The 13,878-nt window shown below is 36.8% G+C and overlaps 1 pseudogene; it reads left to right on the top strand.

Annotated features, from left to right (window-relative positions):
- The first annotated feature begins 9,114 nt into the window (after positions 1-9,114).
- LOC122732240 lies at positions 9,115-9,815 on the top strand (annotated as a pseudogene).
- Positions 9,816-13,878: the final 4,063 nt, after the last annotated feature.

Raw genomic sequence — 13,878 nt, forward strand, 5'->3', positions numbered from 1 at the left:
GCTTATTGAATTTTTAAAATCTCTCCATAGAATGGATCAAAATCCCTTTCTGATTGTTTATCCTAAGGTGGATTCTAGGACTGTCTTCTCAAAGCCTATGCCAATTGAGTTGCAAATTCTGCCAGGTTCCACAGAGTTTGGAGGGCTTTGATCATCAGTCCACTGATGAACCATATATCTGATGTCTGCTCAGCCCCAGCCTCATGGTATTTGGAGGGTCTCATGATCTAGTTAATCTCATAGCAATGAATGTGTGCTTGGCCATAGCAACAATCACATGCTACGTAATAAGTGGCAGAGGAAGTTATCATGAACTCCCACACCACAGAAACCACATATATGAAAGTTTTGAAAGAAGTGGATCTATATACTACAACTTATTCCAAAAGAAATAGTCAAAACAATGAGCGTTTTTCTAATGACTTCAATTCTTTGGGTTCCTTATTTTTTTTTCTTAGCTTGATTTGAGTATACAACTTGTCAACATAGGCATGAAATGATTTCACCAAAATAAACTCTCTTAGATTGTGTAGCAGTCATTCCTAATATTTGTTCCATGAACCTCTGAGGGATTTGCAGAGGGCATAGAATAGATTTAGAGCTGGTAGGGACTTTAGAGATAATCTAACAACCCCCTCACTTTACAGATGAAGAAACTGAGACTTGAAGAAATTAAATGATTTGCTCAAGTTCATATTGCTAGTATCAGAGCTGGGCTATGAACCCAAGTTGTCCTGGCTCCAAGTCTAGAATTCCCTCTCCTACAGTGTAGCTCAGAAAATCTAGTTGTAAACTCATAAGTAAGCAAAATATACCTTCTGTAGCCCAAATAAAGATGTCTAACATATCTATATGTTATTTTAAAATGTGTGTAGTTGCTGCTCTGCTTCACAAAATTTAAACCACTATGTAAATGCCAGCTATCAGTAATAAAATAAAAATTAATATAATACCAAAATCATAAGATATAACATGGTGTAGTGGATGGTGAACCAGTCTCAGAGTCATGGATTTCTGGGTTAAGGACATGGATAAGGAGAATGTCCAGAAGATAGCAACCGGGATGATCAAGGACTTGTCTTAAATGGCTCAGTTCAAGAATGTAGGGATGCTTAGCCTGACAAAAAGAAGACTGAAAGTGTATGTGATCCCTGTCTTCCAGAATTTGAAGGGCTGCCAAGTGGGAGGTGGGGTAGACTTTTTTTGTTTATACTCCGTCTATGGCCTCAAGGAATTGGCTGAGAAAGTAAAAGCAGATTCCCCTTACAGTAATTGCATAATGCCTGGAAATAACAGATAGGAGCATAGAAAGTAAGAGGGATGAGAGAGCCACATTGCCAATTAATGCAGAAATATCTTGGGGCTATGTCACACATATGAAATTAATATCCTTCACTAAAATTTTCTGGTTTAGCTGGTAACTGAGATTCAAGGTTTACCCTTTAGGTGTTAAATTTTATTTTAATTTATAAGTCCATCTCTGTAACTTTCTATATATGTTTTTGCCCAGATTCACTTCTCCTCTCCATACTTATATATTTGGTTTGAGATTTTTGTAATTCCCCCTCCTTGCTTGAATATATATGGTCACAGTTACTGTAATGGCTTATTTATTACAATTTGTTATTATAGACCTTAAAATGCAAAACAGGGGGTAGCTAGGTGGTGCAGTGGATGAGGCAACCAGCCCTGGATTCAGGAGGACCTGAGTTCAAATCCAGCTTCAGACACTTACTAGTCATGTGACCCTGGGCAAGTCACTTAACCCTCATTGTCCCACAAGCAAACAAAAATGCAAAACATAAAACATCTTTAAGGCATTGAGTACCCACTCTACTGAACTCAATAGAGTCAGACCTGGGCTTTCCTAAGACATATTTTCACATTCTATGTTGTCTTACAAATACAAGCAGTTTCACTATTATACTTTGTTTGAAAAACTGAATTTGTTCCAAGAGAACCCTTTGAACAAAACTTTAATTTTTTATTTCCTTATGTGTGTTTTCTTCATCCCCATTGGCAAGGAGTGCATGAAGTTTAGGAGGTTAAGGTGCACCTCTAGTATGTGGGGAGTCTTGTAGGTAGAGAAAGGATCTAGCTCTAAAGTTAGGTGTGGTCTGGTGGGCGGTGTTGGGAGTGTCCTTACTTGACCCAGGATGCAGTAATATATGAGAGCTACTGTGTATTTTAACCCTGCAGGAGCCAGAGATGGAGTCCTGCAGAGGTAGGCATGGAAAATGCAGGGTAACAGCCCACCCCACCTCCCAACAACGTGTCTTCCCTCCAGCCAAAAATAGACTCCACAATGTTCCCCTTTGCACACAAACCCTCTGCCCCCATAACCACCCCCCCAAAAAAAACACCTATTAAGGGGGAAAGCCTGAATGAACATAGTTGTGGTGCATTACCTCTGTGAAAATGGACCTGGTACTGCATATGTGTGTTGGGTGGTGTCTGGGGTTCTTCATTGAAGAGGCTGAGCCAAAGATCTATCTGGGAAAAAGAGTGATCCTACCTATGCCAGTCATGACACAGTAACTGGAGTTGTCAGTGACCCAGATCTCATGGTGGGGGTTCCAGGCTGCAGGACCAAATCAAAATTTGGGTGCTAGGCCCCTATCCCTATTTTCTCTATAAGCTCTTTGGTTTTTATTGCACAGTTTGGCAGAGGATTGTAATTGTAAGGAACACACATGCCCAATTATAGAACTACCTGTATTTGTGAACATTTCAGATCCTCTTACTAGATGATAAGCTCTATGAAAGTAGATACTGTCTTTCCCTACTTTATTTTAAATAATATTTTATTTTTCCCAATATAGTAAAAATTTTGACAATCATGTTTTGTTTCATTTTTAATTTTGATTTTCAAATATTCTCCCCTCCTTCCATCCCCATTCCATAAGACAGTGAAGGAATTTGATGTAGGTTACATATGTACAATCATTCAAAAAAATTCCCTATTAGTCATGTCGTAAAAGAAAACACAGACCAAAAAAATATAATTAAAGTGAAACATGGAATACTTTGATATTAATTCAGATGCCATCAATTCTTTCTCTGGAGGTGGATGGCATTTTCTTATCTTGAGTCTTTGGAATTACCTTGGATTATTATATTGTTGAGAATAGTTAAGTTATTCATAGTTCGTCATCATATAATATTAGTGTACAACGTTCTGGTTTGCCTTGCTTCATGTTGTATCAGTTTATATAAATCTTTCAAGATTTTTCTACAATATTCCTGCTCATCGTTTCTTATATCACATTAGTGTTCCATTATAATCATATAACATAGCCTGTTCAGCCATTTCCCAATTGATAAATATTCCCTCAATTTAAAATTCTTTGTCATCACAAAAAGAGCTGTTTTTGTGTAAAAAAAAAATAGGCTCTTTTCAGGAGCCAACATCACTTAGAAAACAAAGGTACTCACCTGAGCTCTCCCCATCCAAAGATGTTTAAATAATGCTCAAAACAAATTCTGGAGTGGAAGAATCCACACAAGGATGGGGTGAAACAATTTTCCAGCACAAGACAACTAGGAATTTGGACAGGAAAGGTCTGTTGAATTGGCTAAGAGTGGATCTTAGTCCAGAATAAACCAGGCCAGCACAGAGTTGAGCCCCAGCAAACCAGGTGCTGGGAGTAACTGAATCATGATCAGCAGCAGCAGCAGCAGCAACAGTAGCAACAACAGTAACTTCTTTCCTGCAGCTCTCAGCCCAAAGATGGTAAGTGGGCTGAACAATTGGTCAGAAATTGTTTACAGGGGTCTATTTGCTGCCACTGGGGATAAGACTCTGATGCTTTGCTCATATTCAGATCTGGCTCACAGTCTTGTGTGACAGTCCCAGAGCACTAGCACATCAGAGCTTGAGAATACAATGGAGCAGGTATCCTGATCACAGTTCCAGGGTAAACAAGCATGCTTGTGCTCACTCACAGAGCAGAGTACTTCTGAGGAGATTAGGAAACAAATGTCTCCTTAAATCATACAGCCTTGAAAGAATTGAAAACTTATCGGTCCCAGAAATATCTCTGAAAATAGCTGCACAAAACCCCTGAAACTTGGGATAGTGCACCTTCCACCCTAGAAGCAGAGCCTCACTTTAGCAAAGAAGTAAAAGTCAAGAAATAGCCTGGGAAAAATGAGCAAGCAACAGAAAAATCTGACTATAGAAAGTTACTAGGTGATGGGGAAGAACAAACTATACATTCAGAAGAAGACAGTACAGTCAAAACTCCAGTGCCTCAAAGAAATATATGAATTGGTTTCCAGCCACAGAAGAATTCAAAAGGGATTTTTAAAATCAAGTAAGAGAAATAGAAGAAAAATTGGGAAGAAAAATGAGAGTGATGCAAGAAAAGTATATAAAAAAAGGATAAAAAGCTTGGGAAATGAGGCACAAAAATATTGAAAAAAATCTCACCTTAAAAAACAGAATAGGGGGGCACCTAGGTGGTGCAGTGGATAGAGCACTGGCCCTGGAGTCAGGAGTAGATAAAGACAATGGGTCCCCCAAGAGATGAAATGATTTACTTTAGTCAGTGGCAGAGATGAATTTGAATCCAGGTCTAATAATCTAGGCCTCTTTCCAACTCCATTAAGAAATGTCATGGGGCAGCTAGGTGGCGCTGGGGCAGCTAGGTGGCACAGTGGATAAAGCACCGGCCCTGGAGTCAGGAGAACCTGAGTTCAAATCTGGCCTCAGACACTTGACACTTGCTAGCTGTGTGACCCTGGGCAAGTCACTTAACCCCAATTGCCTCACCAAAAAAAAAACAAAACAAAACAAACAAACAAAAAAAAAAACAGAATAGGCCAAATGTTAAAAGAAGTACAAAAAATCAATGAGGAGAAGAATGCCTTGAAAATCAGAATTGGCCAAATGTAAAAAAGAGGAACAAAAATTTATTGATGAAAAGAACTCATTAAAAAATAGAATTGGCCAAATGGAAAATCTTCACTGAAAAAAAAATCCTTAAAAATTAAAACAAAGCAAATGAAAGCTAATGACTCAATGAGACATCAAGAAACAATTAAGCAAAATCATAAGAATGACAAAAATAGAAGACAATGTGGAATATTTCATTAGAAAAACAACTGACCAGGAAAATAGATCCAGGAGAGATTATTTCAAGATTATTGGCCTTCCTGAAAACCCTGATTAAAAAGAGAGACTAGATGTCATATATGTATGTGTGTGTATGTATATATATGTGTGTGTGCTTACATATATATATATATATATATAATATGTATATACATGTTTATAGAAGCTTTTTCTGGTGGCAAAGAATTGGAAGCTGAGGGGATGCCCATCAATTGGGGAATGGCTGAATACATTGCCACATGTGATTATGATGAAATACTATTGTGCCATAAGAAATGATGCTCTCAGAATATGCTATCAGAAAAACCTGGAAAACCTTACATGAACTGATGCAGAATGAAATGAGTAGAAGCCGGAGAAAATTGTACACAGTAACAGCAATATTGTAAGATGATCAATTATGAATGACTTAGCTGGTCTCAGCAATATGATGATTCAAGACAATTTTAAAGAATTTAATGATTAAAAAAAATACTATCCATCCCCAGAGAAAGAACGGATGGAGTCTGAATACAGATTGAAGCATACTCTTTTTTAAACTTTATATTTATTTCATTTTAAAATTTTGGTTATGTTTTCTTTTACAACATGACTAATATGGAAATATGTTTTACATGACTACACATATATAACATATCAAATTGCTTGCCTTCTCATTGATGGAAGTAGAATGGAGGAAGAGAATCTGGAACTCAGTTTTAGAGACTAATGTTGAAAATTGTTTTTGCATGTATTTGGGGGAAAATAAAATAATAAATTTAAAAATAGGTTATTTGCCCTTTTGACTGAGCAATACAAGTGATAGAGAGAATAAAAGGTAATGGAAAATCATTAGATTATAGGGGTAGTAGTAGATGGCAGATGAATAATGGTTCTGGGTTAAAAGTGTTAGTCCTATCCTACATTATTTTTTTTTGGAATATTAGCCAGTCTCTGTTTTCCGTGGGACTTTGGGTAGGCCCTGTGGAGGAGCAATTGCTGCCTGTATTTTTCATATCCTTTATTAAGTACACATGACTAAAGAAGTCCCTCACTCCCAAACATAAATAGATGAGCCAGAAACCCTGAAAACTGTAAATGTTCACCAGCATTAGCCTTTAATTTGAGAGTGCTTGTGAAAGATGATCCTTCCTTTCCTTGTGTTATGATTATTGAAGTCCTAAAAGCCTAATTGGAAAGTAGATTATATTTGTAGAAGGTGCCATTTGTTGTAAGTTACAGGGTTCCTCAGATAGTTCTCTTTAGAGCTGATTTTGGAAGGACACACTGAAGCTAGAGGGCTCCTGGCCTTGCTCATGCTGGCCTCCTATTGCTCAGACTTCCTTACTTCAAGTTTTTGTGACTTCACTGGATATGGTCATTACCTAACCTTCCCATGCATGAGGAGATTTTTTAATTGTTTTTAACCCCCAAAATGAATTCTGCCATAATCCTCCGATGGTCAACTCTATGGTGATAAGTAATTAGTCAGATGGCCTAATTCTCTTCAGAACAGAAACACGGTTTGTCACTGAGGCCTCACTCAAAACAAAGAACCATGCAGGTTCTTAAGCTTGGTAGAACACGAAAAAGTTTGTCTCCTTCTGAAAAAACCTTTGAGAACTAAGGGGAATCTCTACCACAATGAACCATTTGAATAGTTCAATAAGATTTAAGTAGATAGATCATGTGGAACTCTATTAATAGGTGACTGCATTTTTTTCAATATATGTGTGTAAATTTTTTTTGGTTATGTCTGACAGTTCATGACCCCATTTGGAGTTTTCATGGCAAAGATACTAGAGTGGTTTGCCATTTCCTATCCCAGGTCATTTTATAGATGAGGAAATGAAGGCAAACAGGGTTAAGTGACTTGTCCAGAGTCATATAGCTGGTAATTGTCTGAAACCATATTTAAATTAATGAGGATAAGTCATCCTGACTCCAGGCCTTATGTTCTATCCACCACACCACCTAGCTGTCTCAATTATGTGTATATATACATAAATATGTGTGTATATACACACATATAATGTGTGTATGTATGTGTGCATGTGAATATGAATGTATATGGACAGGAGAGTGCTAGAGCCAGCTCCTAGTGGCTCTCAAGAATCCATTGTTAAATTTACAGTTTATACCTCAAACATTTATAGCTTGAAAATTGGGAAATACTACAAATCATGGATCTATCTATCTATCTTTCCATTCATTCATCTATTTATTTGTTAGATTATAGAGACTTTAGAAAGTAATGGAAAAACTTAAAAATGCAGATTAAACTTAACAATGTGTTAAGCATACATATTTTGGGAGAGATGATTGTAAAACATTCACCAGCGTGTCCCTATATATGGCCCTTCCACTGTTATATCTACTGCCTTTACCTATAGAAGCCAGCTAAATGATAATATGGATATAGCACTGAGCCTAGAGTCAGGAAGACTTAAGATCAAATGTGCTTTCAGACACTTACTTGCTGTGTGACCTTTGACAAGTAATTTAACCTCTTCTTGCCTCAGTTTCTTCATCTATAAAATGGTGATAATAATTGCACTATGATTGTAAGTTTCCAAGTTTGTTGTGAGGGTCCAATGAGATGATAACTGTAAAGTGCTTCAGCACAGAGCATAGCATAAAGTAGGTATTATATAAATATTAGCTATTATTAAGTATTACCAGAATAATTCTATGTAGTTTCTGCCATGGCTATCAAGTAAATAAGAAGAGGTGAATGGGGTTAAGCACCTAGGAGTGCTGAGACTCACCTGCTCTGAAGATTACAACTATGTCCGATCTCTACACATAAAATCAGCCTGAAAATATGATGCCAAATCCCAGGACATTATTAAATTTAAATCAATATTTTCTTGAGAAAATATTATAGTGTATGAACTGGTGTCCAGAATTTGGAGTGGAAAATTTCTGGCTCTGCCACTTATTAACTCCTTAATTTGTCTGAATTTCTTACCCCAAGGATCATCATCTCAAAAATAGAAATAAGAATGTTAACTTTTCTCACACACTTGCTGTGAGAGTAAATTGTGATTATGTATGGAAAGGGTTTTTTAATTATAAAGCAACTATATTAATATGAACACAGTGGGGGCACTGTAGAGCAAAGTCTACACACATCTAAAGTCCCCAGTGCCTGTCTGCTAAAGCTTCCTAGTGTCTATCTACTCAAGCTCCCCAGTGCCTGAATAGCCAAGTTCTCTAAGTGTTAATGCTCAAAGTCCCTAATATCTTGATATTCAAGGACCTCAGTGCCTGTCTACTCAGGCTCCTCAATTTCCATCTCCTCAATCCCCTGGAAGCCATAGGACTGTATCTGTATCTGAAAAGACAGAGGTATTGTCCTTTCATCATAGGAGCAAAAGGCTAAAATCCCACAAGAGATTTTGTCAGGGAGTGAGCAATGTGCTTAGGAGAGGATGCAGAGTTCCGTCAGGGCACAACTAAATTTGTGTGTGTGTGTGTGTGTGTGTGTGTGTGTGAGAGGCAATTGGGGTTAAGTGACTTGTCCAGGGTCACACAACTAGTAAATGTCAAGGGTCTGAGGCCGGATTTGAATTTAGGTACTCCTGAATCCAGGGCTGGTGCTCTATCCACTGTGCCACCTAGCTGCCCCTAAATTTGTTTTTTGTTTGTTTGTGTTTTGGTGAGGCAATGGGGGTTAAGTGACTTGCCCAAGGTCACACAGCTAGTAAGTGTCAAGTGTCTGAGGCCGGATTTGAACTCAGGTCCTCCTGACTTCAGGGCCAGTGCTCTATCCACTGTGCCACCTAGCTGCCCTGGCACAACTGAATTTGAATTAGAGCTCTTGGGGTATTATCATGACTGCTATTATTGCTACAACTGCTGCCATTATCAGGACTAATGGTTGAACCAGCAGGAAGACACATAAAGCTCATGAAGAAAAAACAAAAAGGAAAAAAAGAGAAAAATGACCACCTGAAGAAGTAACAGCCACTGCTGCAGCAACCTCGGCCACTGCCACCTCATGCCAAGTGTTTTCCATGCCTAACATCATGCTCCAGGACCTGTCTCAGAAAGTGGTGGACAGGCTAGGGCTGGAACTGGGCAAGGTGGTCACCAAGAAATTCAGTAACCAGGAAACCAGTGTAGAAATTGGTGCAAGTGTGAGAGGGGAAGATGTCTACATCATCCAGAGCATCTGTGGGGAAATTAATGATAACTTGATGGAACTGCTCATTATGATCAATGCTTACAAAATTGTATCATCATCCAGAGTGACTGCAGCGATCCCATGTTTTCCATATGCAGAACCAGATAAGAAAGGATAAGAATCATGCTCCAATTTCTACAAAACTTGTGGCCAAATATGCTTTCAGTGGCTGGAGTTGATCGTATCATTACAATGGATCTCCATGCTTCTCAGATACAGGGTTTTTTGATATTACTGTGGATAACTTGTATGCAGAACCTACTGTCTTGCAATGGATTCGAGAAAATATTGAAGCATGGAGGGACTGTATCATTGTGTCCCCAAATGCTGGTGGAGCAAACAGAATGACATCAATTGCTGTCAGACTGAATGTGGAATTTGCTTTGAATAACAAAGAAAGAAGACAAATGAAGTAGAAAGGACGGTTTTGCTTGGCGACATGACATGAAGGATCATGCAGCCATCCTTGTGGATGACATGGCTGAAGAACACACAATGGTGAATCTGTGTCTTACCTGTTCAGTAATATAACTATAACCTCAGATAATGGTTTTCTATAGGTGGTATACAACCAGTCTGTTTTTGTTTAATTATTGGGACTTGATGTTCATTAAAGCTTCAGTTGTGTGTGCTTTGAGATTCCTCTTTTCCTCTCCTGCACCTGTTGTTGTCTTTCCAACCTTCTTCTTACATCTGCCATCCCCTCCCGCCTTTTTCCCTTTTTGTTTTTTTTGTTTTTGTTTTTTTTTTGGTTTGGTTTGGTTTGTTTTTTTCGGGGGCAATGGGGGTTAAGTGTGCCCATGGTCACACAGCTAGTAAGTGTCAAGTGTCTGAGGTCGGATTTTAATTCAGGTACTCCTGAATCCAGGGCCAGTGCTTTATCCACTGCACCACCTAGCCGCCCCCCCCCCCCCGCCTTTTTTTTAAATGAAATAGCTTGTATGAGAAATATCTACATTTTGTTTTGTTAAAGCAGAAATTTTTTTTCCTGTACTCTTACTTTATATTGGAGCTGCAATTCTAAGAGTATAATTACATTTCAGAAGATTCTTAATTATATATATCTGGGTTTGTCAAAGGTAACTGTATTAAAACATTTTGTAAACTACTTATTTAATAAAAATGCCTATGGCCATTTGGGTAAAACCCCTGCTATATAGAATTAGACCATTTTTCCAGATTAAACATGATTTTAGAGAATTGTAGCATACCTTCAATGTTGAATTTTTTTGTTAGTTGGAGTTCAAATTAATTTCTTGGACTTTACCTAGCTTAAACAAAGTTTTGATCAGCTTTAATGATGGTCATTGACCAATTTGCTTATGGAAATTTGTAGACAAATCAGTCAAAGGCAATGTAGTGTAAATGAATGTAGTTTTATGTATCACATCTAAGTTGGCTGTCAAATTGCTATAATTTCTGCTCATTGTTTCTGAAAAAATATTTCTATGTCATATAATTCCAAATTTTTTCTGGCATTACATTAGAATTATTTGGAAATTTCTAGATATAATCTGTGTCAGAATCTAATCTCTAAATTAACTGGTGTGACAAATTCTGACTTGTAGTGCATTACAAATTGAGTTTTTTGTTTTTGTTTTTGTTTTTTGTTTTTTTCAGTAAGGCAATTGGGGTTAAGTGACTTGCCCAGGGTCACATAGCTATTAAGTGTTAAGTGTCTGAGGCTGGATTTGAACTCAGGTACTCCTGAATCCAGGACTGGTGCTTTATCCACTTCGCCACCTAGCTGCCCATGCATTACAAATTGAAAAGGGAAATTGCACAGAAAATCCCAACTCTTTAAAAATGTAGACTCTGTTCTGTTTTAAAGTAGTATCCTTTTTTATTTTTATTTTTATTTTTTTGCTGGGCAATGAAGGTTAAGTGACTTGCCCAGGGTCACACAGCTAATAAGTGTCAAGTGTCTGAGGTTGGATGTGAACTCAGGTTGTCCTGAATCCAGGGCTGGTGCTCTATCCACTCTGCCACCTAGCTGCCCCAGTAGTATCCTTTTTTATAGTGTTTACCTGCAACTTTTGCTTTTCTTTTTTTTGGGGGGGGGGGGGTTTGCAGCTAAGGAAATTTGACATTTCAATGATTGGATTCCAAATCATTGGACTTTCAAATCATTAAATATAGAGTAATGTATGCTCACACTTGAGATATTTAGGTCTTAAATCCAGTAAACCTATTTAGTCTTTTAATGTTTCTCTTTGACATGAGTAAAGTTTAGAATCATCAGGACAATTAAATGTATGTTTATATAATGCCACTTTGCCTTTTTTTGTTTTTAGTGTACTTGTGTTAATTGTGCTCTAACTCCCTAAGTTAAAACATTTACCTAGAATGCAGTAATAAAGGAAATCTGGGGGAAAGTATTTACAGATAAATATTAAATATTTGATTAGAATGATACCTGATTATTTCCAAGAGTGTCAGTGAAGAATTAATATTTTGCCACATGAAAAATGACTTTATCTTTTTTTCTAATTTAGAATTCAAAGGAAATTTGATATTAATACAGCACCACCCTCCTTCCACAAAAAAGAAAAAAATGTTCTGAACATTATATAGTCTTGTTTCCTAATGCAATTTGGCTAGATAATAAATCTGTATAATTCAGAGCAAAAACATTACATAAGGTTATGCAGACCAACCTTAATGGTAGGGACTGCCATACTCTAATCTTTTAGTTGAAGATAACCAACTTTGTTAACTTTTTTAAAATTTTATTTATAGTTTTCAGTTCTAATCTCTATCCCTTCTTTCCCCCTCCCTGAGGTGGCAAGCAATCTGATATGGGTTATATATGTATGATCATGCAAAACATCACCATATTTGTCACTTTTTACAAGTAAATTAAATCATAAAAATATTTTTAAAATGTAAGAATATGAAAAATAGCATGCTTCAGGCTGTTCCATCAATATCAGTTCTTTCTTTGGAGGTGGACAGTATGTTTCATCAATAGTCCTTTGGAAATGCCTTGGATCATTGTATTGCTGAGAATAGTCAAGGCATTCACAGATTTTCATCAACCCATACTTCTGTTTCTATGTAACAGTGTTCTTTAGTTCTGCTCACTTCCCAATACATCATTTCATACATGGCTTAAAGTATAAAGTCATTCTGCTTGTCATTTCTTATTTTATAATGATATTCCAACACCATCATATACCACAATTTGTTTAGCCATTCCCCAATTGATGGGTATTCCTTTAATTTCCAATTCTTAGCCACCATAAAAAAAGCTGCTATAAATATTTTTGTACAAAGAGGGCTTTTTCTCTTTGTTGGTATGTCTTTGGGATATAAACCTAGTAGTGGTGTTCCTGGATCAAAAAGTATGCATAATTCCAAATTGCTCTCCAGAATGGTTGGATCATTTTACAACTCCAACAGTAGATTAGCATCCCAGCTTTCCCACATACCCTCCAAAAACCAATATTTTCTGTTTCTGTTATATTTGCCACTCTGATAGGTGTAAGGTGATATGCCAGAGTAGTTTTAATTTGCATTTCCCTGATCAATAATGATGCAGAGCATTTTTTCATATGATTATTGATACCTTTGATTTCTTTCTTTTTTTGCCAATATGTGTTTTTATTTAAGGATAATTATTCCTCAGTTCTTGGACAAATGAGTAAAAAATAATTTTTCAGAATTTAGCACATAGTGTTATACAATTTCCCAACAACTCTTTTTTTCAATATAACTGACTTTCTTTGTAATCCTATATATTTTATTTTATGCATTTTTAAATTATAAAAGTATTTTATTATTTTCCAATTACATGTAGAGATACATTTCAACATTTGTTTTATAAGATTTCTAGTTTCAAATTTTTCTCCCTCCCCTTCCTACCCCCCTCCCCAAGACCGCAAGTAATCTGATATAGGTTGTATATGTACAATAACATTAAACATATTTCTGCATTAATCATGTTATAAGAGAAGAATCAAAGCATAAAGGAAAAACCTCCAAGAAGAAAAACAACAGCACCAAAACCAAAAGAAATAGTATGGTTCAATCTGCATCCATATTCCACAGTTTGTTTTTCTGGATTTGGAGAGAATTTCCTATCATGGGTCCCTTGGAACTATCTTGGACCATTGTATTGGTGAGAAGAATCTAGTCTATCACAGTTGATCAGCACATAATGCTGATGATACTGTGTATAATGTTCTTCTGGTTCTGCTCATCTCACTCATCATCAGTTCATGCAAGTCCTTCCAGGTTTCTCTGAACTCCTCCAGCTCATCGTTTCTTACAGTGTGATAGAATTCCATTACATTCATATACCACAACTTGTTCAGCTATTCCCCAATTGATGGGCATCCCCTCAATTTTCAATTCCTTGCCACCACAAAAAGAGCAGCTATACATATTTTTGTACATGTGGGTCTTTTATCCCTTTTTTTATGCTTTGATTTCTTTATCTGAAAACTGCCTGTTCAAATCCTTTGACCATTTATCAATTGGGGGATGATTTGTAATTTTATAAATTTGATGCAGTTCTTTATATATTTGAGAAATGAGGCCTTTATTAGAGATATCTGTTTCAAAAGTTCTTTCCAAGTTTTCTACTTGCCTT

Source organism: Dromiciops gliroides, chromosome 6 (genome assembly GCF_019393635.1).
Source record: "Dromiciops gliroides isolate mDroGli1 chromosome 6, mDroGli1.pri, whole genome shotgun sequence".
Classification (NCBI taxonomy): Eukaryota; Metazoa; Chordata; class Mammalia; order Microbiotheria; family Microbiotheriidae; genus Dromiciops; species Dromiciops gliroides.